Source organism: Oncorhynchus keta, chromosome 17 (assembly GCF_023373465.1).
Source record: "Oncorhynchus keta strain PuntledgeMale-10-30-2019 chromosome 17, Oket_V2, whole genome shotgun sequence".
In the NCBI taxonomy this organism is placed as follows: Eukaryota; Metazoa; Chordata; class Actinopteri; order Salmoniformes; family Salmonidae; genus Oncorhynchus; species Oncorhynchus keta.
Genome location: NC_068437.1, coordinates 58,360,714 through 58,385,854, shown reverse-complemented (window position 1 = coordinate 58,385,854; position 25,141 = coordinate 58,360,714). Strand labels below are relative to the sequence as shown.

The window sequence follows — 25,141 nt, the reverse complement described above, 5'->3', positions numbered from 1 at the left end:
TATAGGGGGGCATGCTAGTAATGGGAGTAGGGAGACATGTTGGGGTAATGGGAGTAGGAGACATGTTGGGGTAATGGGATGGGGTGGCAGGGAGACATGTTGGGGTAATGGGATAGGGGTAGGGGAGACATGTTGGGGTAATGGGATGGGGAGTAGAGAGACATGTTGGGGTAATGGGATGTAGGGAGACATGTTGGGGTAATGGGAGTAGAGGAGACATGTTGGGGTAATGGGAGTAGGGAGACATGTTGGGGTATGGATAGGAGACAAGGTAATGGAGAGGAGACATGTTGGGGTAATGGGAGTAGGAGACATGTTGGGGTAATGGATGAGTAGGAGACATGTTGGGAGTAATGGGATGGGGAAGTAGAGACATGTTGGGGTAATAGGATGGGGAGACATGTTGGGAAGTAATGGGATTGAGGAACATGTTGGGAGTAATGGGATGGGGTGTAGGGAGACATGTTGGGGTAATGGGATAGGGAGTTGGGAGACATGTTGGAGACATGTTGGGGTAATGGGATGAAGACATGTTAGCAATGGGAGTAGGGAGACATGTTGGGGTATCCTCTCATATCCTCTCTACTCTCCTCTCCTATCGTCTCTCCTCTCCTCTCCTATCCTCTCTCCTCTCCTCTCCTCTCTCTCCTCTCCTCTCCTATCCTCTCTCCTCTCCTCTCCTCTCCTCTCCTCTCCTCTCCTCTCCTCTCCTCTCCTCTCCTCTCCTCTTCTCTCTCCTCTCCTATCCTATCATCTCTCCTCTCCTATCGTCTCTCCTCTCCTAACATCTCTCCTCTCCTCTCCTATCCTCTCCTCTCTCCCTATCGTCTCTCCTCTCCTCTCTTCCCCTCTATGCTCCTCTCTCCTCTTCTCTTTTCTTCCTTCTATGTTATGTCAACAGGAGAGGCGGAGGGAGTACGAGGCTAACCTACAGAAAGCAGGGCTGGAGCTGGAGACAGAGGATAAATCGGTAAGATTCCTGCCCTGAAGGTTTATCTGATTACATCTAGCCAAGTTCTGGTGAATAAATAGCCTGGTCCCATATATGTCTGTGTTTCTAACACCATTGGACCAGAGGAGTTAGCAAACGCAGCATAAACAGATCTGAGACCAGGCTAGTGAATGAACATAGGTCTGAAACAAGAGATTTTTAGTATACAGGGACATGCTGTCCTGGCAGTGTTTTTGTACAGGGGATGCCATTACTCTTTCTCACCACCTGGGGGGAGAGATATTTAGTATACAAGGACAGACTGTCCTGGCAGTGTTTTGTACAGGGGGATGCCATTACTCTTTCTCACCACCAGGGGGCGATAGATCAATAGAAATACTCTGGTTTATCAACTTCATACCACAGTACAGGAAAATGGTTTATTTGTGGTGGTGGAGGTGAACTTAAGTAGCTAAACTTGGCTATTGGTTAAATAATTGACAGGCTGTGTCTGTTTGTCTGTCCGTCTTCCTGTCTGTCCATCCATCTCCACTTCTATCTATCTCTCCATTTCTCCATCTCTCTCCTCCAATCAGGTGTCAGATGACAGGAAGACGTACTTTGTGAAGATCCACGCTCCATGGGAGGTTCTGGCCACTTACGCCGATGTCCTCAAGATCAAGGTTCCTTCAAGGAAAACGACATCCCGTTCACCAGGTACAGTAGTCAGCCAGGTAGCCTAGCGGTTAGCGAGGCGGGCCAAGCAAAACGGATTGGTTCCAATACCAGGACTGAAAGAAAATATCTGGCCAGTCTTTGGACTGTAGGTTCAAACGGTAGCCTGATCCCAGATCGAGTTTGTGTTCATGCCAACTACATTGTTGTCATTGTCATCCGAAAACATGTTTGTGGTGACAAGGTGTTGGCATCACGGCACAAAACAGACTAGCTTGGAAAGTGAAGTATTGTTTTTCTTAATATGTTCTTCTTCCAGGACATTCCCATGGACTGGCTGTTCACTCCTTTCCGTCTACCGGACCACATTATGAATCCTGAACCTGACTATTTCCTCACCTTTCAACAAGGGAAAGATTGACTTCTTCCTCATCGATGACAAGGAGACATTCTTCCCTCCTTCCGTCCGCAACAGGATAGTAAGTAGGCTTAAACGTAAAGGGTTTTTTTGTATAAGAGAATCGAAGGACTTCTCTCCTGAGTTCTCTCCTCACGGTTTCTTCCTGGCTGTGAAGCAACCGTCGATGTAAAAATGGCTTTATAAATTAATTTGGAATGTAGTCATGGCAGTATAGTGACTTGTAGACAGTTCTCTATTTGTAGAAGTGTGAATCTCTATGTATGTATTTCTCTCTCTCCTCCCTCCAGGTGTACTACATCTTAGCCCGTTGTCCCTACCACAAGACGGACAGAGAGGACAAGAAGGGCATCAAGCGCCTGCTCAACAACGGCACCTACGGGTCTGCCTTCCCACTACATGATGTAAGAGGCTACTGTCCAACAGTGACCAGGGTCAATTCCCTTTTAAATCCCTGTCAATTTAGGATGTACACTGAAATTACAATTACAATTTAGGACGTACACTGAAATTACAATTACAATTTAGGACGGAAACTGAAATTACAATTACAATTTAGGACGGAAACTGAAATTACAATTACAATTTAGGACGGAAACTGAAATTACAATTACAATTTTTATTCTATGCTTTTTCAATGAGAAAAAATTTGAATTGTAATTTGATTTCCTTTCTGAAATGACTGGATTTGAAATGGAATTGACCCCCAAAAAACTCTTAAAGTGACCTTCTCTCCTAGCAGGGAAAACTGGTTGTGATGTCATTTTAACCAGCTTTACCCTCTGGGCTCTTGTGAGGTTGTTTCATATCATATCGACGTACAGTCATCTGTGAAGTCAACTAATGTGGAAATGGGCAAGGAATTGTTTGTGCACAATGTCGTTCATATAGTAATCCCCCCAAAAAAAAGGTATCTTTATCAAAATGAACCCTTTTATTTATTTTACCTTTATTTAACCAGGCAAGTCAGTTAAGAACAAATTCTTATTTTCAATGACGGCCTAGGAACAGTGGGTTAACTGCCTGTTCAGGGGCAGAACGACAGATTTGTACCTTGTCAGCTCGGGAGTCGAACTTGCAACCTTTCGGTTACTAGTCCAATGCTCTAACCACTAGGAATGAGACATTCCACATTGTGGGGCGGCAGGGTAGCTCAGTGGTTAGAGTGGAGGGTGGCAGGTAGCCTAGTGGTTAGAGTGGAGGGGCGGCAGGTAGACTAGTGGTTAGAGTGGAGGGGCGGCAGGTAGCCTAGTGGTTAGGGTGGAGGGACGGCAGGTAGCCTAGTGGTTGAGGGGAGGGACGGCAGGTAGCCTAGTGGTTAGAGTGGAGGGGCGGCAGGTAGCCTAGTGGTTAGGGTGGAGGGACGGCAGGTAGCCTAGTGGTTAGGGTGGAGGGACGGCAGGTAGCCTAGTGGTTAGAGTGGAGGGGCGGCTTGGGTAGCCTAGTGGTTAGAGTGGAGGGACGGCAGGTAGCCTAGTGGTTAGGGTGGAGGGACGGCAGGTAGCCTAGTGGTTAGAGTGGAGGGGTGGCAGGTAGCCTTGTGGTTAGAGTGGAGGGGCGGCAGGTAGCCTAGTGGTTAGAGTGGAGGGACGGCAGGTAGCCTAGTGGTTAGAGTGGAGGGGTGGCAGGTAGCCTAGTGGTTAGAGTGGAGGGACGGCAGGTAGCCTAGTGGTTAGAGTGGAGGGGCGGCAGGTAGCCTAGTGGTTAGGGTGGAGGGACGGCAGGTAGCCCAGTGGTTAGGGTGGAGGGACGGCAGGTAGCCCAGTGGTTAGGGTGGAGGGACGGCAGGTAGCCTAGTGGTTAGGGTGGAGGGACGGCAGGTAGCCTAGTGGTTAGAGTGGAGGGGGGCAGGTAGCCTAGTGGTTAGAGTGGAGGGCGGCAGGTAGCCTAGTGGTTAGAGTGGAGAGGGGCTGCAGGTAGCCTAGTGGTTAGAGTGGAGGGGCGGCAGGTAGCCTAGTGGTTAGAGTGGAGGGGCGGCAGGGTCGCCTAGTGGTTAGAGGGAGGGGCGGCAGGTAGCCTAGTGGTTAGAGTGGAGGGGCGGCAGGTAGCCTAGTGGTTAGAGTGGAGGGGCGGCAGGTAGCCTAGTGGTTAGAGTGGAGGGGCGGCAGGTAGCCTAGTGGTTAGAGTGGGAGGGGCGGCAGGTAGCCTAGTGGTTAGAGTGGAGGCGGCAGGTAGCCTAGTGGTTAGAGTGGAGGGCGGCAGGTAGCCTTGTGGTTAGAGTGGAGGGGGCGGCAGGTAGCCTAGTGGTTAGAGTGGAGGGGCGGCAGGTAGCCTAGTGGTTAGAGTGGAGGGGCGGCAGGTAGCCAGTGGTTAGAGTGGAGGGGCGGCAGGTGGCCTAGTGGTTAGAGTGGAGGCGGCAGGTAGCCCCAGGTTAGAGTGGAGGGGCGGCAGGTAGCATAGTGGTTAGAGTGGAGGGGCGGCAGGTAGCCTAGTGGTTAGAGTGGAGGGGCGGCAGGTAGCCTAGTGGTTAGAGTGTAGGGCGGCAGGTAGCCTAGTGGTTAGAGTGGAGGGGCGCAGGTAGCCTAGTGGTTAGAGTGGAGGGGCGGCAGGTAGCCTAGTGGTTAGAGGGAGGGGCGGCAGGTAGCCTAGTGGTTAGAGGGAGGGGCGGCAGGTAGCCTTGTGGTTAGAGTGGAGGGGCGGCAGGTAGCCTAGTGGTTAGAGTGGAGAGGCGGCAGGTAGCCTATCCTCAGGTTTTCCAGAAAACCTGGCGAGAGGATTCAGATTCCCTGCTTATTTACCTCTTGATTCTGGGAATCTTTCAACTGGGATTTTCTGGAGAGAAAAAACAAATACTTTTTTTGGGGGGTTTATCTGAATTTTGAATGTTATGGATAAGGATGAACAGTAGGACCGTGACATGGTAAATGATCTGTCTCCCTCTGTATGTATAAAGTCTCGATACTGGAAACCATCCAGGATTCCAACAGTGAGAGTGAGAGATTCAACTCTACAAACACTGGGCCCAGTTCTTCAGTTTCTTCAAAGAGCAGCCCTCAACTTGATACGGTGAGAACACATTTACATTACATTACATTTAAGTCATTTAGCAGACTCTTATCCAGAGCGACTTACAAATTGGTGCATTCACCTTATGACATCCAGTGGAACAGCCACTTTACAATAGTGCATCTAAATCTTTTAAGGGGGGTGAGAAGGATTACTTTATCCTATCCTAGGTATTCCTTAAAGAGGTGGGGTTTCAGGTGTCTCCGGAAGGTGGTGATTGACTCCGCTGTCCTGGCGTCGTGAGGGAGTTTGTTCCACCATTGGGGAGCCAGAGCAGCGAACAGTTTTGACTGGGCTGAGCGGGAACTGTACTTCCTCAGTGGTAGGGAGGCGAGCAGGCCAGAGGTGGATGAACGCAGTGCCCTTGTTTGGGTGTAGGGCCTGACACCAAGCCAGACGTTCAATCCAACTGTACTTTTTTAAGGCAATGCCCCTAATGTTTGCGGATCTCACATTCCCTGTTAACTCCAAGGATTTCAGCTCAAGCAGAAATCCTTTCTATGTGAACTGCGCAGTGCACAGGTCATTTATCTGCGTTTGTTTGAACCAGGTCTCCACGTTGTCCTCTTTTTCTAGACACTAAACAGACTTGTTGTTGTTTGATTGGTTGTGTGTATTTCCATAACAGGAAGTATTACGGGAGAAGATGTTTGATTGGTTGTGTTGTATTTCCATAACAGGAAGTATTACAGGGAGAAGATGTTTGATTGGTTGTGTTGTATTTCCCATAACAGGAAGTATTACGGGAGAAGATGTTTGATTGGTTGTGTTGTCCCATAACAGGAAGTACACGGAGAAGATGTTTGATTGGTTGAAGTTGTATTTCCCATAACAGGAAGTATTACGGGAGAAGATGTTTGATTGGTTGTGTTGTATTTCCCATAACAGGAAGTATTACGGGAGAAGATTTTGATTGGTTGTGTTGTATTTCCCATAACAGGAAGTATTACGGGAGAAGATGTTTGATTGGTTGTGTTGTATTTCCCATAACAGGAAGTATTACGGGAGAAGATGTTTGATTGGTTGTGTTGTATTTCCCATAACAGGAAGTATTACAGGGAGAAGATGTTTGATTGGTTGTGTTGTATTTCCCATAACAGGAAGTATTACGGGAGAAGATGTTTGATTGGTTGTGTTGTATTTCCCATAACAGGAAGTATTACGGGAGAAGATGTTTGATTGGTTGTGTTGCATTTCTATAACAGGAAGTATTACGGGAGAAGATGTTTGATTGGTTGTGTTGTATTTCCCATAACAGGAAGTATTACGGGGAGAAGATGTTTGATTGGTTGTGTTGTATTTCCCATAACAGGAAGTATTACGGGAGAAGATGTTTGATTGGTTGTGTTGTATTTCCCATAACAGGAAGTATTACGGGAGAAGATGTTTGATTGGTTGTGTTGTATTTCCCATAACAGGAAGTATTACGGGGAGAAGATGTTTGATTGGTTGTGTTGCATTTCCCATAACAGGAAGTATTACGGGAGAAGATGTTTGATTGGTTGTGTTGTATTTCCCATAACAGGAAGTATTACAGGGAGAAGATGTTTGATTGGTTGTGTTGTATTTCCCATAACAGGAAGTATTACGGGAGAAGATGTTTGATTGGTTGTGTTGCATTTCCCAGTAACAGAAGATGTTTGATTGGTTGTGTTTGCATTTCCCATAACAGGAAGAGAAGATGTTTGATTGGTTGTGTTGTATTTCCCATAACAGGAAGTATTACGGGGAGAAGATTGGGATCTACTTTGCCTGGCTGGGTTTCTACACTGAGATGCTGTTCTTCGCGGTAGTCGGCCTGATCTGTTTTCTCTATGGATTGTTCACCTTCGATGACAACGCCTGGAGGTGAGGGCCCTGAATCCCAATTCAACCCCTAGGCACTATCCCCCTACCCCTTAACTCACAGCCTGAAAAATCCTAAGCACTATCCCATACCCCAGCCTAAAAAAAAATCCTAGGCACTATCCCATACCCCCAGCCTAAAAATCTAGGCACTATCCCATACCTCCCCAGCCTAAAAATCCTAGGCACTATCCCATAGCCCCCCAGCCTGAAAATCCTAGGCACTATCCCATACCCCCAGCCTAAAAATCATAAGCACTATCCCGCCCCCCAGCCTAAAAATCCTAGGCACTATCCCATACCCCCCAGCCTAAAATCATAAGCACTATCCCGTACCCCCAGCCTAAAAATCCTAGGCACTATCCCATACCCCCAGCCTAAAAATCATAAGCACTATCCTGCACCCCCAGCCTAAAAATCCTAGGCACTATCCCATACCCCAGCCTAAAAATCCTAGGCACTATCCCATACCCCCCAGCCTAAGAATCCTAGGCACTATCCCATACCCCCAGCCTAAAAATCCGAAGCACTATCCCGTACCCCTCCCAGCCTAAAAATCCTAAGCATTATCCCATACCCCCCAGCCTAAAAATCCTAAGCACTATCCCATACCAATACTGAAAGGCTGGTTTCCCAGACACAGTGAAGCTGTTGGCTGGACTGAAAGGCTGGTTTCAGACTGAAGCCGTTGGCTGGACTGAAAGGCTGGTTTCCCAGACACAAAGTTAAGCCGGGCGGGACTGGAAAGGCTGGTTTCCCAGACTGAAGCTGCTGGCTGGACTGAAAGGCTGGTTTCCCAGACACAGTTAAGCTGTTGGCTGGACTGAAAGGCTGGTTTCCCAGACACAGTGAAGCTGTTGGCTGGACTGAAATGCTGGTTTCACAGACACAGTGAAGCTGTTGGCTGGACTGAAAGGCTGGTTTCCCAGACACAGTGAAGCTGTTGGCTGGATTGAAAGGCTGGTTTCCCAGACACAGTGAAGCCATTGGTTGACTGAAAGGCTGGTTTCCCAGACACAGTGAAGCCATTGGCTGGACTGAAGGCTGGTTTCCCAGACACAGTGAAGCTGTTGGTTGGACTGAAAGGCTGGTTTCCCAGACTGAAGCCGTTGGCTGACTGAAAGGCTGGTTTCCCAGACACAGTGAAGCTGTTGGCTGGACTGAAAGACTGGTTTCCCAGACACAGTGAAGCCGTTGGCTGGACTGAAAGGCTGGTTTCCCAGACACAGTGAAGCCATTGGTTGGGACTGAAAGGCTGGTTTCCCAGACACAGTGAAGCCGTTGGCTGACTGAAAGGCTGGGTTTCCCAGACACAGTTGGCTGGACTGAAAGGCTGGTTTCCCAGACACAGTTGGCTGGACTGAAAGGCTGGTTTCCCAGATATTACAGTGAAGCCGTTGGCTGGACTGAAAGGCTGGTTTCCCAGACACAGTTGGCTGGACTGAAAGGCTGGTTTCCCAGACACAGTTGGCTGACTGAAAGGCTGGTTTCCCAGACACAGTTGCCTGGACTGAAAGGCTGGTTTCCCCCAGACACAGTTGGCTGGACTGAAAAGCTGGTTTCCCAGACACAGTTGGCTGGACTGAAAGGCTGGTTTCCCAGACACAGTGAAGCCGTTGGCTGACTGAAAGGCTGGTTCCCAGACACAGTTGGCTGGACTGAAAGGCTGGTTTCCTGTGACACAGTTGGCTGACTGGAAAGGCTGGTTTCCCAGACACAGTTGGCTGGACTGAAAAGCTGGTTTCCCAGACACAGTTGGCTGGACTGAAAGGCTGGTTTCCCAGACACAGTTGGCTGGACTGAAAAGCTGGTTTCCCAGACACAGTTGGCTGACTGAAAGGCTGGTTTCCCAGACACAGTTGGCTGGACTGAAAGGCATACTGAATGGAGAATCTACTGTATGTCTGGGATTCCGTGTCCAGGATTCCGTCCCTCAATATATGTTTCGAAAAAATATGTTTTGCAGTTTGTTATGAGAATATCATGTTTGTTTTAAAAAATAAAATAACATCTTGTTTCAGTAAAGAAATCTGTAGTGAGGAGATTGGAGGCAACATCATCATGTGTCCACTGTGTGATAAGAAATGTGGCTACTGGAAACTCAACTCAACGTGTAACTCCTCCTGGGTAAGAAGTCCAGGCTTTATAATTGCACTGTGAAGATTATGAGACTGTACACAGACAGACACTGTTGTGATATGTTCATTTTATGACCACAACTTCAGGTCAAGTCAATGAACGTGCTCTTGTTTTTTCTTCCATCAGCAATCACATATGTTTGACAATGGGGACGGTGTTCTTTGCCATATTCATGGGGATTTGGGGTAAGTGACAGTTTTTGTGAATGTTAGTGACAGTCTCAGTGAATATTAAGTGACAGTCTCAGTGAATATTAGTGACAGTCTCAGTGAATATTAAGTGACAGTCTCAGTGAATGTTAAGTGACAGTCTCAGTGAATATTAAGTGACAGTTTTTGAATGTTAAGTGACAGTCTCAGTGAATATTAAGTGACAGTCTCAGTGAATGTTAAGTGACAGTCTCAGTGAATATTAAGTGACAGTCTCAGTGAATATTAAGTGACAGTCTCAGTGAATATTAAGTGACAGTCTCAGTGAATATTAAGTGACAGTCTCAGTGAATGTTAAGTGACAGTCTCAGTGAATATTAAGTGACAGTTTTTGTGAATGTTAAGTGACAGTCTCAGTGAATATTACATGACAGTCTCAGTGAATATTACGTGACAGTCTCAGTGAATATTAAGTGACAGTCTCAGTGAATATTAAGTGACAGTCTCAGTGAATGTTAGTGACAGTCTCAGTGAATATTATGACAGTCTCAGTGAATATTAGTGACAGTCTCAGTGAATATTAAGTGACAGTCTCTTAACTCTGTTCCTGCCTTCCCTTCCCTCTTAACTCTGTTCCTGCCTTCCCTTCCTCTTAACTCTGTTCCTTCCTTCCCTTCCTCTTAACTCTGTTCCTGCCTTCCCTTCCTCTTAACTCTGTTCCTCCCTTCCCTCTTAACTCTGTTCCTCCCTTCCCTTCCTTACTCCTTAACTCTGTTCCTCCCTTCCCTCTTAACTCTGTTCCTCCCTTCCTTCCCTTACTCCTTAACTCTGTTCCTCCCTTCCTCTTAACTCTGTTCCTGCCTTCCCTTCCCTTCCCTCTTAACTCTGTTCCTGCCTTCCCTTCCCTTCCTCTTAACTCTGTTCCTGCCTTCCCTTCCCTTCCCTCTTAACTCTGTTCCTACCTTCCCTTCCCTCTTAACTCTGTTCCTGCCTTCCTTCCTTCCCTCTTAACTCTGTTCCTGCCTTCCCTTCCCTTCCTCTTAACTCTGTTCCTACCTTCCCTTCCCTCTTAACTCTGTTCTTACTGTCTGCACTATCATGCCATGGACATTTTTATTGTGAAGAGTTACTTCCTAACTCTCCATTGGCCTCCTGTAGTGACTCTGTTCCCGGAGTTCTGGAAGCGTCGACAGGCCCGTCTGGAGTACGAGTCTCCTTTGGCCTAACTCTGTCTCCTCATCCTGTCCTCCTGTAGTTACTCTGGAGTATGGGTCTCCATTTGGCCTAACTCTGTCTCCTCATCCTGTCCTCCTGCAGTGACTCTGGAGTACGGGTCTCCATTTGGCCTAACTCTGTCTCCTCATCCTGTCCTCCTGTAGTGACTCTGGAGTACGAGTCTCCTTTTGGCCTAACTCTGTCTCCTCATCCTGTCCTCCTGTAGTGACTCTGGAGTACGAGTCTCCTTTTAGCCTAACTCTGTCTCCTCATCCTGTCCTCCTGTAGTGACTCTGGAGTACGAGTCTCCTTTTGGCCTAACTCTGTCTCCTCATCCTGTCCTCCTGTAGTGACTCTGAGTATGAGTCTCCTTTTGGCCTAACTCTGTCTCCTCATCCTGTCCTCCTGTAGTGACTCTGGAGTACGAGTCTCCTTTTGGCCTAACTCTGTCTCCTCATCCTGTCCTCCTGTAGTGACTCTGGAGTACGAGTCTCCTTTTGGCCTAACTCTGTCTCCTCATCCTGTCCTCCTGCAGTGACTCTGAGTACGAGTCTCCTTTTGGCCTAACTCTGTCTCCTCATCCTGTCCTCCTGTAGTGACTCTGGAGTACGAGTCTCCTTTTAGCCTAACTCTGTCTCCTCATCCTGTCCTCCTGTAGTGACTCTGGAGTACGAGTCTCCTTTGGCCTAACTCTGTCTCCTCATCCTGTCCTCCTGCAGTGACTCTGGAGTACGAGTCTCCTTTTGGCCTAACTCTGTCTCCTCATCCTGTCCTCCTGTAGTGACTCTGGAGTACGAGTCTCCTTTTGGCCTAACTCTGTCTCCTCATCCTGTCCTCCTGCAGTGACTCTGTTCCTGGAGTTCTGGAAGCGTCGACAGGCCCGTCTGGAGTTCGAGTGGGACCTGGTGGACTTTGAGGAAGAGCAGCAGCAGCTACAGCTTCGACCAGAATACGAGACCAAGTGTACCTCCCGCAGACTTAACCGCGTCACACAGGTGTTTTTCTGTCTCTTACCTGCATTATAACACAGGGTTAGGGGTCAGGGGTTAGGGGTTATGGTTAGAGGTTAGGGGTTATGGTTAGGGGTTATGGTTAGGGGATAGGGGTTATGGTTAGGGGTTATGGTTAGGGGTTAGGGGGGTTATGGTTAGGGGTTATGGTTAGGGGGTTATGGTTAGGGGATAGGGGTTATGTTTAGGGGTTATGTTAGGGGTTATGTTAGGGGTTATGGTTAGGGTTAGGGGGTTATGGTTAGGGGTTAGGGGTTATGGTTAGGGGTTAGTGGTTATGGTTAGGGGTTATGGTTAGGGGTTATGGTTAGGGGTTATGGTTAGTGGTTATGGTTAGGGGTTAGGGGTTATGGTTAGGGGTTAGTGGTTAGGGCTAGGGGTTATGGTTAGGGGTTAGTGGTTATGGTTAGGGGTTATGGTTAGGGGTTAGTGGTTATGGTTAGGGGTTAGTGGTTATGGTTAGGGGTTATGGTTATGGTTATGGTTAGGGGTTAGTGGTTAGGGGTTAGTGGTTATGGTTAGGGGTTATGGTTAGGGGTTATGGTTATAGGTTATGGTTAGGGGTTAGGGGTTATGGTTAGGGGTTAGTGGTTATGGTTAGGGGTTATGGTTAGGGGTTAGTGGTTATGGTTAGGGGTTAGGGGTTATGGTTAGGGGTTATGGTTAGGGGTTAGGGGTTATGGTTAGGGGTTAGGGAGTTATGGTTAGGGGTTAGGGGTTAGGGGTTATGGTTAGGGGGGTTATGGTTAGGGGTTAGGGGTTATGGTTAGGGGTTAGGGGTTATGGTTAGGGGGTTAGGGGTTATGGTTAGGGGATATGGTTAGGGGTTTGCCCAGCCTGTATTGTTAGGGGGTTAGGGGGTTATGGTTAGGGGGTTAGGGGTTATGGTTAGGGGGTTAGGGGTTATGGTTAGGGGGTTAGGGATTATGGTTAGGGGTTAGCCCAGCCTGTATTGGAACTATTCCACAGCCAATCCTTTATGTCTGGATCTAGCAACTGATATCAGAGGGGTCTGTTCCTGGGCCCTCCACCTCCTCACCCCCCACCTCCTCACCCTCCACCTCCTCACCCTCCACCTCCTCACCCTCCACCTCCTCACCCTCCACCTCCTCACCCTCCACCTCCTCACCCTCCACCTCCTCACCATCCACCTCCTCACCCTCCACCTCCTCACCCTCCACCTCCTCACCCTCCACCTCCTCACCCTACACCTCCTCACCATCCACCTTCTCACCCTCCTCACCATCCACCTCCTCACCCTCCTCACCATCCACCTCCTCACCCTCCACCTCCTCATCCTCCACCTCCTCACCCTCCAACCTCCACCTCCTCACCCTCCACCTCCTCACCCTCCACCTCCTCACCCCCCACCTCCTCACCCCCACCTCCTCACCCTCCACCTCCTCACCCCTAACCCTCCACCTCCTCCACATCCTCTGCACCCTCCACCTCCTCACCCTCCACCTCATCACCCCTAACCCTCCACCTCCTCACCCTCCACCTCCTCACCCCCTCTGAACCCTCCACCTCCTCACCCTCCACCTCCTCACCCTCCACCTCCTCCACATCCTCTGCACCCTCCACCTCCTCACCCTCCACCTCCTCACCCTCCACCTCCTCACCCCCTAACCCTCCACCTCCTCACCCTCCACCTCCTCACCCTCCACCTCCTCACCCTCCACCTCCTCACCCTCCACCTCCTCACCCCCCTAACCCTCCACCTCCTCACCCTCCACCTCTGCACCCTCCACCTCCTCACCCTCCACCTCCTCACCCCCTAACCCTCCACCTCCTCACCCTCCACCTCCTCACCCTCCACCTCCTCCACATCCTCTGCACCCTCCACCTCCTCACCTTCCACCTCCTCACCCTCCACCTCCTCACCCCCCTAACCCTCCACCTCCTCACCCTCCACCTCCTCACCCCCTCCACCTCCCACCCTCCTCACCCTCCAACCTCCACCTCCTCACCCTCCACCTCCTCACCCCCTAACCCTCCACCTCCTCACCCTCCACCTCTGCACCCTCCACCTCCTCACCCCCTAACCCTCCCACCTCCTCACCCTCCACCTCCTCACCCTCCACCTCCTCACCCCCTAACCCTCCACCTCCTCACCCTCCACCTCCTCACCCCCTAACCCTCCACCTCCTCACCCTCCACCTCCTCACCCCCCTAACCCTCCACCTCCTCACCCTCCACCTCCTCACCCTCCACCTCCTCCACATCCTCTGCACCCTCCACCTCCTCACCCTCCACCTCCTCACCCTCCACCTCCTCACCCTCCTAACCCTCCACCTCCTCACCCTCCACCTCCTCCACCTCCTCACCCTCCACCTCCTCACCCCCTAACCCTCCACCTCCTCACCCTCCACCTATGCACCCTCCACCTCCTCACCCTCCACCTCCTCACCCCCTAACCCTCCACCTCCTCACCCTCCACCTCCTCACCCTCCACCTCCCCACCCTCCTCACCCTCCAACCTCCACCTCCTCACCCTCCACCTCCTCACCCCCCTAACCCTCCACCTCCTCACCCTCCACCTCCTCACCCCCCTAACCCTCCACCTCCTCACCCTCCACCTCCTCACCCTCCACCTCCTCACCCACCACCTCCTCACCCCACCTGTCTGTAACTGTACTATAGGAAATGGAGTTGGTCCTTGACAGGACAGCAGCTGAGCAGGTGGGCAAAATGCTCCTGTGTTGGGCCACCGTGGTGCTGTGGGTAAGACTGGCACAGAGGGAAGAGGAATGCCAGTGTGAAGTGATGTGGAGGGATTTGGCAGGCCTGGCTTGTGTTGATTGCTCATGTCTGGATGGAAGATATCTGATGCTGATGCATCATGGGACTTAACTGTAATGAATTAACAATGCTAAAACAGAAACACAACCTTAGTGGTTGGTGTTTTTAGAGTCTGGTCCCAGATCAGTTTTTCTGCTGTATAGCCAATTGTTATAGTCATGGTACCAACAATGACTAGAACCATAGATGTTGACTATGAGCACAAACTGATCTGGGCCCAGGCTAATAAAAGCCTGGATTCACCAGGAAACTGCTGCAGTGGTCCGTGGACTGGTCTGGGCCCAGGTCAGTAGTTTGAGATGATGACAACAAGCTGCTATGTGTTGGTTGGTACTGCCCCCTGGTGGTCTGGAGACTAACAGCTGTAACCACGCTGACTGACTGTGCATGTTGTTGTCCGGTGTTGTAGGAGATGGAGCCATACTTACCCGTAACATCCCAGTGTGCTCGTACATTCCTGTCTGGAGCCACCGTCATATTCTGGGTGAGCTTTTATTCATGATGGTTTACTCTGCATCTTAACTCCTCCCTCCTCCTTCTCCTGTCTCCTCCCACTCCCTTCTACTGACTCCTCCCTCCTCCTTCTCCTGTCTCCTCCCACTCCTTCTACTGACTCCTCCCTCCCCTTCTCCTGTCTCTTCCTTCTACTGACTCCCTCCCTCCTCCTTCTCCTGTCTCCTCCCACTCCCTTCTACTGACTCCTCCCTCCCCCTTCTCCTGTCTCTTCCCACTCCCTTCTACTGACTCCTCCCTCCTCCTTCTCCTGTCTCCTCCCACTCCCACTCCCTTCTACTGACTCCTCCTCCCTTCTCCTGTCTCCTCCCACTCCCACTCCCTTCTACTGACTCCTCCTCCCCTTCTCCTGTCTCCTCCCACTCCTTCTACTGACTCCTCCCTCCCTTCTCCTGTCTCTTCCCACTCCCTTCTACTGACTCTCCCCCCCTTCTCCCTTCTCCTTTCTTCTCCTATCCCTTCTCCTGTCTCCTCCCTCCCCCTTCTCCCTTCTCCTTTCTCCTCCCTATCCCTTCTCCTGTCTCCTCTCTCCTCCTTCCCCCTTCTCCTGTCTCCTCTCTCCTCCTTATCCCTTCTCCTGTCTCCTCTCTCCTCCCTTCTCCTTTCTCCTCCCTATCCCTTCTCCTGTCTCCTTTCTCCTCCCTATCCCTTCTCCTGTCTCCTCTCTCTTGTCTCCTCTCTCCTCCCCTCTCCTGTCTCCTCTCTCCTCCCTTCTCCTGTCTCCACTCTCCTCCCTTCTCCTGTCTCCTCTCTCCTCCCCTCTCCTGTCTCCTCTCTATCCCTTCTCCTGTCTCCTCTCTCCTCCCTCTCCCTCCCTCCTCCTGTCTCCTCTCTCCTCCTGTCTCCTCTCTCCTCCCTTCTCCTGTCTCCTCTCTCCTCCCTTCTCCTGTCTCCTCTCTCCTCCCCTCTCCTGTCTCCTCTCTATCCCTCCCCCTGTCTCCTCTCTCCTCCCTCTCCTGTCTCCTCTCTCCTCCCTTCTCCTGTCTCCTCTCTCCTCCCTTCTCCTCTCTCCTCCCTTCTCCTCTCTCCTCCCTTCTCCTGTCTCCTCTCTCCCTCCTCTCCTCCCTCTCCTGTCTCCTCTCTCCTCCCTCTCCTGTCTCCTCTCTCCTCCTGTCTCCTCTCTCCTCCCTTCTCCTGTCTCCTCTCTCCTCCCTTCTCCTGTCTCCTCTCTCCTCCCTTCTCCTGTCTCCCTCTCTCCTCCCCTCTCCTGTCTCTCCTCTCTATCCCTTCTGCTGTCTCCCCTCTCCTGTCTCCTCTCTCCTCCCTCTCCTGTCTCCTCTCTCCTCCTGTCTCCTCTCTCCTCCTGTCTCCCCTCTCCTCCCTTCTCCTGTCTCCTCTCTCCTCCCTTCTCCTGTCTCCCTCTCTCTGGATTTTATTTTTAATGAGTTTGCACCACACTGTTGTGTTTTGAAGTGTGTTGTTGGTGGTGATTTGTCAGTGTGTATTTGTAATGTATTAGTATGTGTTATCAGGGTTGGGTTTCAATTCAGTCAATAAATATCAGTTGACGTCCTGAATTGACTGCATTGAAACGAAAGTGACCACAACCTTGACAGATTCCTGTCCTCTCTCCTCGTTCCTCCCTCTATCTCCTGTCTCCTCGTTCCTCCCTCTTTCTCCTGTCTCCTCTCTCCTCGTTCCTCCCTCTGTCTCCTGTCTCCTCTCTCCTTGTTCCTCCCTCTTTCTCCTGTCTCCTCTCTCCTCGTTCCTCCCTCTGTCTCCTGTCTCCTCTCTCCTCGTTCCTCCCTCTGTTTCCCGTCTCCTCTCTCCTCGTTCCTCCCTCTTTCTCCTGTCTCCTCTCTACCACCCCTCCTCTGCCTCAGATCTCCTGATCATAGCGTGTATCATCGGGGTGATAGCCTACCGTTTGGCGGTGTACGCTGCGTTCGCCAGCATCATGAAGGACAGCCCCACCAATAACATCCACATGGTGGGCTCCCTCATCACCCCGCAGCTCGCCACCTCCGTCACCGCTTCCTGCATCAACTTCGTCATCATCATGATCCTCAATCTGATGTATGAGAGAGTGGCCAGCTGGATCACTGACATGGGTAAGATAGAGAGGGGCCATCTGGATCACTGACATGGATAAGATAGATGGTGGCCATCTGGATCACTGACATGGATAAGATAGAGAGTGGCCAGCCGGATCACTGACATGGATAGGATAGATAGTGGCCAGCCGGATCACTGACATGGATAAGATAGAGAGTGGCCAGCCGGATCACTGACGTGGGTAAGATAGATAGTGGCCATCTGGATCACTGACATGGATAAGATAGATAGTGGCCATCTGGATCACTGACATGGATAAGATAGAGAGTGGCCAGCCGGATCACTGACATGGATAAGATAGATAGTGGCCAGCCGGATCACTGACATGGATAAGATAGAGAGTGGCCAGCCGGATCACTGACATGGATAAGATAGAGAGTGGCCAGCCGGATCACTGACGTGGATAAGATAGAGAGTGGCCATCTGGATCACTGACATGGATAAGATAGAGAGTGGCCAGCCGGATCACTGACATGGATAAGATAGAGAGTGGCCAGCCGGATCACTGACATGGATAAGATAGAGAGTGGCCATCTGGATCACTGACATGGGTAAGATAGAGAGTGGCCAGCCGGATCACTGACATGGGTAAGATAGAGAGTGGCCATCTGGATCACTGACATGGATAAGATAGAGAGGGGCCATCTGGATCACTGACGTGGATAAGATAGAGAGTGGCCATCTGGATCACTGACATGGATAAGATAGAGAGGGGCCATCTGGATCACTGACATGGATAAGATAGAGAGTGGCCAGCCGGATCACTGACATGGATAAGATAGAGAGTGGCCATCTGGATCACTGACATGGGTAAGATAGAGAGTGGCCAGCCGGATCACTGACATGGGTAAGATAGAGAGTGGCCAGCCGGATCACTGACATGGATAAGATAGAGAGTGGCCATCTGGATCACTGACATGGGTAAGATAGAGAGTGGCCAGCCGGATCACTGACATGGGTAAGATAGAGAGTGGCCAGCCGGATCACTGACATGGGTAAGATAGAGAGTGGCCAGCCGGATCACTGACATGGATAAGATAGAGAGTGGCCATCTGGATCACTGACATGGATAAGATAGAGAGTGGCCAGCCGGATCACTGACATGGATAAGATAGATAGTGGCCATCTGGATCACTGACATGGATAAGATAGAGAGTGGCCAGCCGGATCACTGACATGGATAAGATAGATAGTGGCCATCTGGATCACTGACATGGATAAGATAGAGAGTGGCCAGCCGGATCACTGACATGGATAAGATAGATAGTGGCCATCTGGATCACTGACATGGATAAGATAGAGAGTGGCCAGCCGGATCACTGACATGGATAAGATAGAGAGTGGCCAGCCGGATCACTGACGTGGATAAGATAGAGAGTGGCCAGCCGGATCACTGACGTGGATAAGATAGATAGTGGCCATCTGGATCACTGACATGGATAAGATAGATAGTGGCCATCTGGATCACTGACATGGATAAGATAGAGAGTGGCCAGCCGGATCACTGACATGGATAAGATAGAGAGTGGCCAGCCGGATCACTGACATGGATAAGATAGAGAGTGGCCAGCCGGATCACTGACATGGGTAAGATAGAGAGTGGCCAGCTGGATCACTGACATGGGTAAGATAGAGAGGGGCCATCTGGATCACTGACATGGATAAGATAGATAGTGGCCATCTGGATCACTGACATGGGTAAGATTGAGAGTTGCCATCTGGATCACTGACATGGATAAGATAGATAGTGGCCATCTGGATCACTGACATGGGTAAGATAGATAGTGGCCATCTGGATCACTGACATGGGTAAGATAGAGAGTTGCCATCTGGATCACTGACATGGATAAGATAGATAGTGGCCATCTGGATCACTGACATGGGTAAGATTGAGAGGGGCCATCTGGATCACTGACATGGGTAAGATAGAGAGTGGCCATCTGGATCACTGACATGGATAAGATAGAGAGAGGCCAGCCGGATCACTGACATGGATAAGATAGATAGTGGCCATCTGGATCACTGACATGGATAAGATAGAGAGTGGCCATCTGGATCACTGACATGGATAAGATAGAGAGTGGCCATCTGGATCACTGACATGGATAAGATAGAGAGTGGCCATCTGGATCACTGACATGGGTAAGATAGATAGTGGCCATCTGGATCACTGACATGGATAAGATAGAGAGTGGCCATCTGGATCACTGACATGGGTAAGATAGATAGTGGCCATCTGGATCACTGACATGGATAAGATAGAGAGTGGCCAGCCGGATCACTGACGTGGATAAGATAGAGAGTGGCCAGCCGGATCACTGACGTGGATAAGATAGATAGTGGCCATCTGGATCACTGACATGGATAAGATAGATAGTGGCCATCTGGATCACTGACATGGGTAAGATAGAGTGGCCAGCCGGATCACTGACATGGATAAGATAGAGAGAGGCCAGCTGGATCACTGACATGGATAAGATAGAGAGAGGCCAGCCGGATCACTGACATGGGTAAGATAGAGAGTGGCCAGCCGGATCACTGACATGGGTAAGATAGAGAGTGGCCATCTGGATCACTGACATGGATAAGATAGAGAGAGGCCAGCCGGATCACTGACATGGATAAGATAGAGAGTGGCCATCTGGATCACTGACATGGGTAAGATAGAGAGTTGCCATCTGGATCACTGACATGGATAAGATAGATAGTGGCCATCTGGATCACTGACATGGGTAAGATTGAGAGGGGCCATCTGGATCACTGACATGGGTAAGATAGAGAGTGGCCATCTGGATCACTGACATGGATAAGATAGAGAGTGGCCAGCCGGATCACTGACATGGATAAGATAGAGAGTGGCCAGCCGGATCACTGACATGGATAAGATAGAGAGTGGCCAGCCGGATCACTGACGTGGATAAGATAGAGAGTGGCCAGCTGGATCACTGACATGGATAAGATAGAGAGGGGCCATCTGGATCACTGACATGGGTAAGATAGATAGTGGCCATCTGGATCACTGACATGGATAAGATAGAGAGTGGCCAGCCGGATCACTGACATGGATAAGATAGAGAGTGGCCATCTGGATCACTGACGTGGGTAAGATAGAGAGTGCCCAGACGGATCACTGACATGGATAAGATAGAGAGTGGCCATCTGGATCACTGACATGGATAAGATAGAGAGTGGCCATCTGGATCACTGACATGGGTAAGATAGAGAGTGGCCATCTGGATCACTGACATGGATAAGATAGAGAGTGGCCAGCCGGATCACTGACATGGATAAGATAGAGAGTGGCCAGCCGGATCACTGACATGGATAAGATAGAGAGTGGCCATCTGGATCACTGACATGGATAAGATAGAGAGTGGCCAGCCGGATCACTGACATGGATAAGATAGAGAGTGGCCAGCCGGATCACTGACATGGGTAAGATAGAGAGTGGCCATCCGGATCACTGACATGGATAAGATAGAGAGTGGCCAGCCGGATCACTGACATGGGTAAGATAGAGAGTGGCCAGCCGGATCACTTATTTCTGGTGTTTCTAAAGAGACAATAACAAAATGTTTTTTTTTTATTATAACCAGTTTGCAATCTGACCGTGACATCGTGAGTTACGTCGTACATTGTTTTTTAAAAGCATTTTGCAGCATTTGCTTAAGTGAATCAATGCAGATCTATTACGGACATAATGACTAACGAGCTAATTAATCAATTCCTTATTGTAGACTCTCCTTGTTTTGAATGTTTGCTTTTTTTTTCATCCCATTCAGAGATCCCCAAGACTCACCTGGAGTACGAGAATAAACTGACTGTGAAGATGTTTCTGTTCCAGTTCGTCAACTACTACTCTTCCTGTTTCTACGTGGCCTTCTTCAAGGGGAAGTTCGTCGGCCATCCCGGAGACTACATCTACATGTTCGGCTGGAGCAAGCTGAGGAACGAGGAGGTATAATGCCTACCCAGCTACTTCCCTGTCTGACATCACAATCTCATCACAGTCCAGAGGGCTGATGTCCTGTCACCGGACTATAACAAACTACTCTCGGGTTACAACCAGTAACGACGAGATTAAAACAGCATTAAAAATAAATAAAAAAACTACTTCCTGTTTTGGATTTTATCTGGTCAGAGGTCCTGGTTCCAACCAGAACAAAAGAAGAATAATGTCTCATTACTAATATGATGTGAGTAAGATGAAATGGCGTGAGTAAGATGAAATGCGTTATTAAGATGAAATGCGTTAAGATGAAATGCGTTAAGATGAAATTACGAGTAAGATGAAATGACGCGTTAAGATGAAATGACGTTAAGATGAAATGACGTTAAGATGAAATGAGCGTTAAGATGAAATTACGTGAGTAAGATGATATGACGTTATTAAGATGAAATGCCGTTAAGATGAAATGACGTGAGTAAGATGAAAACGTGACCTTCTGTTTCTCTGGGCAGTGTGACCCAGGTGGCTGCCTGATTGAGCTGACCACTCAGCTGGTCATAGTGATGTCAGGGAAACAGGTGTGGGGTAACGTCCAGGAAGCTCTGGTTCCGTAAGTTGTTCATTCTGACATTATCACCTAAAGGTCAGTAAACGTGTTCTCTTGGAGACAAAATCCTTATTTAAAAGATGCGTGTGCTCTGACTTAAATTGATTTAAAATAACTTACCTCTGACTGTGGCTTAAATCAGGCATTGATGTCAATGAAAGATTTGTGTTAAAACCTGAAGTTTTAACGATTCGCCGAAAAGGCCTTTTTTTTAAACTTTCTCGACAATTTTGTCACAAATGTGAAGTGCAGAACCTCTGACCCTTTTGTGTCTGAACTGGACCTCCAGGTGGGTAATGAACCGGTGGGGGAGCCGTAAAGCCCGCAGCCACCCGGAGAGTCGCTACAGTCGCTGGGAGCAGGACCACGACCTTCAGAACTTTGGACATCTGGGACTCTTCTATGAGTACCTGGAGATGGGTGAGTTTTTTAGCCAGGGACACGCAGACCAATACCTGGAGGCGCTGTCTCTCTTTCCTGTCTCTCTTTCCTGTCTCTCTTTCCTGTCTCTCTTTCCTGTCTCTCTTTCCTGTCTCTCTTTCCTGTCTCTCGTTCCTGTCTCTCTTTCCTGTCTCTCGTTCCTGTCTCTCTTTCCTGTCTCTCGTTCCTGTCTCTCTTTCCTGTCTCTCGTTCCTGTCTCTCTTTCCTGTCTCTCGTTCCTGTCTCTCTTTCCTGTCTCTCTTTCCTGTCTCTCGTTCCTGTCTCTCTTTCCTGTCTCTCTTTCCTGTCTCTCTTTCCTGTCTCTCTTTCCTGTCTCTCTTTCCTGTCTCTCTTTCCTGTCTCTCTTTCCTGTCTCTCGTTCCTGTCTCTCTTTCCTGTCTCTCTTTCCTGTCTCTCTTTCCTGTCTCTCTCCTAAAAAACATATTTGAAGAGGTCTGAAGGGAGGAATCACAGATTTTCCTTCCAATGTGTTTTAGAGGTGAGGATAGAAGATGGGTTGACAAATTGAGAAAGAATCGAACTCTCTATAGAAATATATAATCTCTCTGTTAACCCAGAAATAAAATCTTAATTTGGTCAGATGCTCGATACCCAGTTATGTTACGTAGTCTGTCCACAAAGACGTTCATATAGATACCCATTGCATTACTTCCTTCTCTCCTGCAGAGGGCGATGTTTCCATATAATTTACCATCATAGTCTCTCACTGCTTCTCTCCACTTTCTCTCCTTTCTTCTCCATTTTCCCCTCCCCTCTCTATCCCTCCCCTCCCCTCTACATTTTCCCATCCCCTCCCCTCTCCTCTCCACTTTCCCCTCCCCTCTCCATCCCTCCCTCTCCTCTCCACTTTCCCCTCCCCTCTCCATCCCCTCCCCTCTCCATCCCTCCCCTCTCCTCTCCACTTTCCCCTCCCCTCTCCATCCCCTCCCCTCTCCATCCATCCCCTCTCCTCTCCACTTTCCCCTCCCCTCTCCATCCCCTCCCCTCTCCATCCCCTCCCCTCTCCTCTCCACTTTCCCCTCCCCTCTCCTCTCCACTCCTCTCCACCCCTCTCCTCTCCCTCCTCTCCACCCCTCTCCTCTCCACCCCTCTCCTCTCCACCCCTCTCCATTTTCCCATCCCCTCCCCTCTCCTCTCCACCCCTGTCCACCCCTCTCCTCTCCAACCCTCTCCTCTCCATTTTCCCATCCCTCTCCTCTCCACCCCTCCCCTCTCCTCTCCACCCCTCTCCTCTCCACCCCTCCCCTCTCCTCTCCACCCCTCCCCTCTCCACCCCTCCCCTCTCCTCTCCACCCCTCTCCTCTCCACCCCTCTCCATTTTCCCATCCCCTCTCCTCTCCACCCCTCCCCTCTCCTCTCCACCCCTCTCCTCTCCACCCCTCCCCTCTCCTCTCCACCCCTCTCCTCTCCACCCCTCTCCACCCCTCTCCTCTCCACCCCTCCCCCCCTCCCCTCCCCTCCCCTCTCCTCTCCTCTCCACCCCTCTCCTCTCCACCCCTCCCTCTCTCTCCACCCCTCTCCTCTCCACCCCTCTCCTCTCCACCCCTCCCCTCTCCTCTCCACCCCTCCCCTCTCCTCTCCTCTCCACCCCTCTCCTCTCCACCCCTCTCCACCCCTCTCCTCTCCACCCCTCCCCCACCCCTCCCCTCCCCTCTCCTCTCCTCTCCTCTCCACCCCTCTCCTCTCCACCCCTCTCCATTTTCCCCTCCCCTCTCCTCTCCACCCCTCCCCTCTCCTCTCCTCCCCTCCCCTCTCCTCTCCACCCCTCCCCTCTCCTCCCCTCTCCTCTCCACCCCTCCCCTCTCCTCTCCACCCCTCTCCTCTCCACCCCTCTCCTCTCCACCCCTCTCCATTTTCCCCTCCCCCTCCTCTCCACCCCTCCCCTCTCCTCTCCTCCCCTCCCCTCCCCTCTCCTCTCCCTCTCCACCCCTCCCCTCTCCTCCCCTCCCCTCTCCTCTCCACCCCTCCCCTCTCCTCCCCTCCCCTCCCCTCTCCTCTCCTCGCCACCCTCCCCTCTCCCACCCCTCCCCCCCCTCCCCTCTCCTCTCCACCCCTCCCCTCTCCTCTCCACCCCTCCCCTCTCCTCTCCACCCCTCCCCTCTCCTCTCCCCTCTCCTCTCCTCTCCTCTCCACCCCTCTCCTCTCCTCTCCTCTCCACCCCTCTCCTCTCCACCCCTCTCCTCTCCTCTCCACCCCTCCCCTCTCCTCCCCCTCCCCTCTCCTCTCCACCCCTCCCCTCTCCTCCCCTCCCCTCCCCTCCCCTCCCCTCCCCTCCCCTCTCCTCTCCACCCCTCTCCTCTCCTCTCCACCCCTCTCCTCTCCACCCCTCTCCTCTCCACCCCTCCCCTCCCCTCCCCTCTCCTCCTCCCCTCCCCCTCTCCTCCCCTCCCCTCCCCTCCCCTCCCTCCCCTCCCCTCCCCTCTCCACCCCTCCCCTCCCCTCTCCTCTCCACCCCTCCCCTCTCCACCCCTCCCCTCCCCTCTCCACCCCTCTCCTCTCCACCCCTCCCCTCCCCTCTCCTCTCCACCCCTCTCCTCTCCTCTCCACCCCTCCCCTCCCCTCCCCTCCCCTCCCCTCTCCACCCCTCCCCTCTCCTCTCCTCTCCACCCCTCTCCTCTCCTCTCCTCTCCTCTCCTCTCCTCTCCTCTCCCCTCCCCTCCCCTCTCCTCTCCTCTCCTCTCCTCTCCTCTCCACCCCTCCCCTCCCCTCCCCTCCCCTCTCCACCCCTCCCCTCTCCTCTCCTCTCCACCCCTCTCCTCTCCTCTCCTCTCCTCTCCTCACCCCACCCCTCTCCTCTCCTCCCCTCCCCTCTCCTCCCCTCTCCACCCCTCTCCTCTCCACCCCTCCCCTCCCTCTCCTCTCCACCCCTCTCCTCTCCTCTCCACCCCTCCCCTCCCCTCCCCTCCCCTCTCCACCCCTCCCCTCTCCTCTCCTCTCCACCCCTCTCCCTCTCCTCTCCACCCCTCTCCTCTCCTCTCCTCTCCTCTCCACCCCTCTCCTCTCCTCTCCTCTCCTCTCCTCTCCTCTCCTCTCCTCTCCTCTCCCCTCCCCTCCCCTCTCCTCCCCTCTCCCACCCCTCTCCTCTCCACCCCTCCCCTCCCCTCTCCTCTCCACCCCTCTCCTCTCCCACCCCTCCCCTCCCCTCCCCTCCCCTCTCCACCCCTCCCCTCTCCTCTCCTCTCCACCCCTCTCCTCTCCTCTCCACCCCTCCCCTCTCCTCTCCTCTCCACCCCTCCCCTCTCCTCTCCACCCCTCCCCTCTCCTCTCCACCCCTCTCCTCTCCTCTCCACCCCTCCCTCCCCTCCCCTCCCCTCCCCTCTCCTCCCCTCTCCTCTCCTCCCCTCTCCTCTCCCTCTCCTCTCCTCTCCTCTCCCCTCCCCTCTCCT

At 51.5% G+C, this 25,141-nt stretch overlaps 1 pseudogene; it reads left to right on the top strand.

Moving 5' to 3' along the window:
• LOC118379673 (anoctamin-5-like) overlaps nucleotides 1–25,141 on the top strand; it is a 143,497-nt pseudogene that overhangs the window by 113,446 nt on the left and 4,910 nt on the right.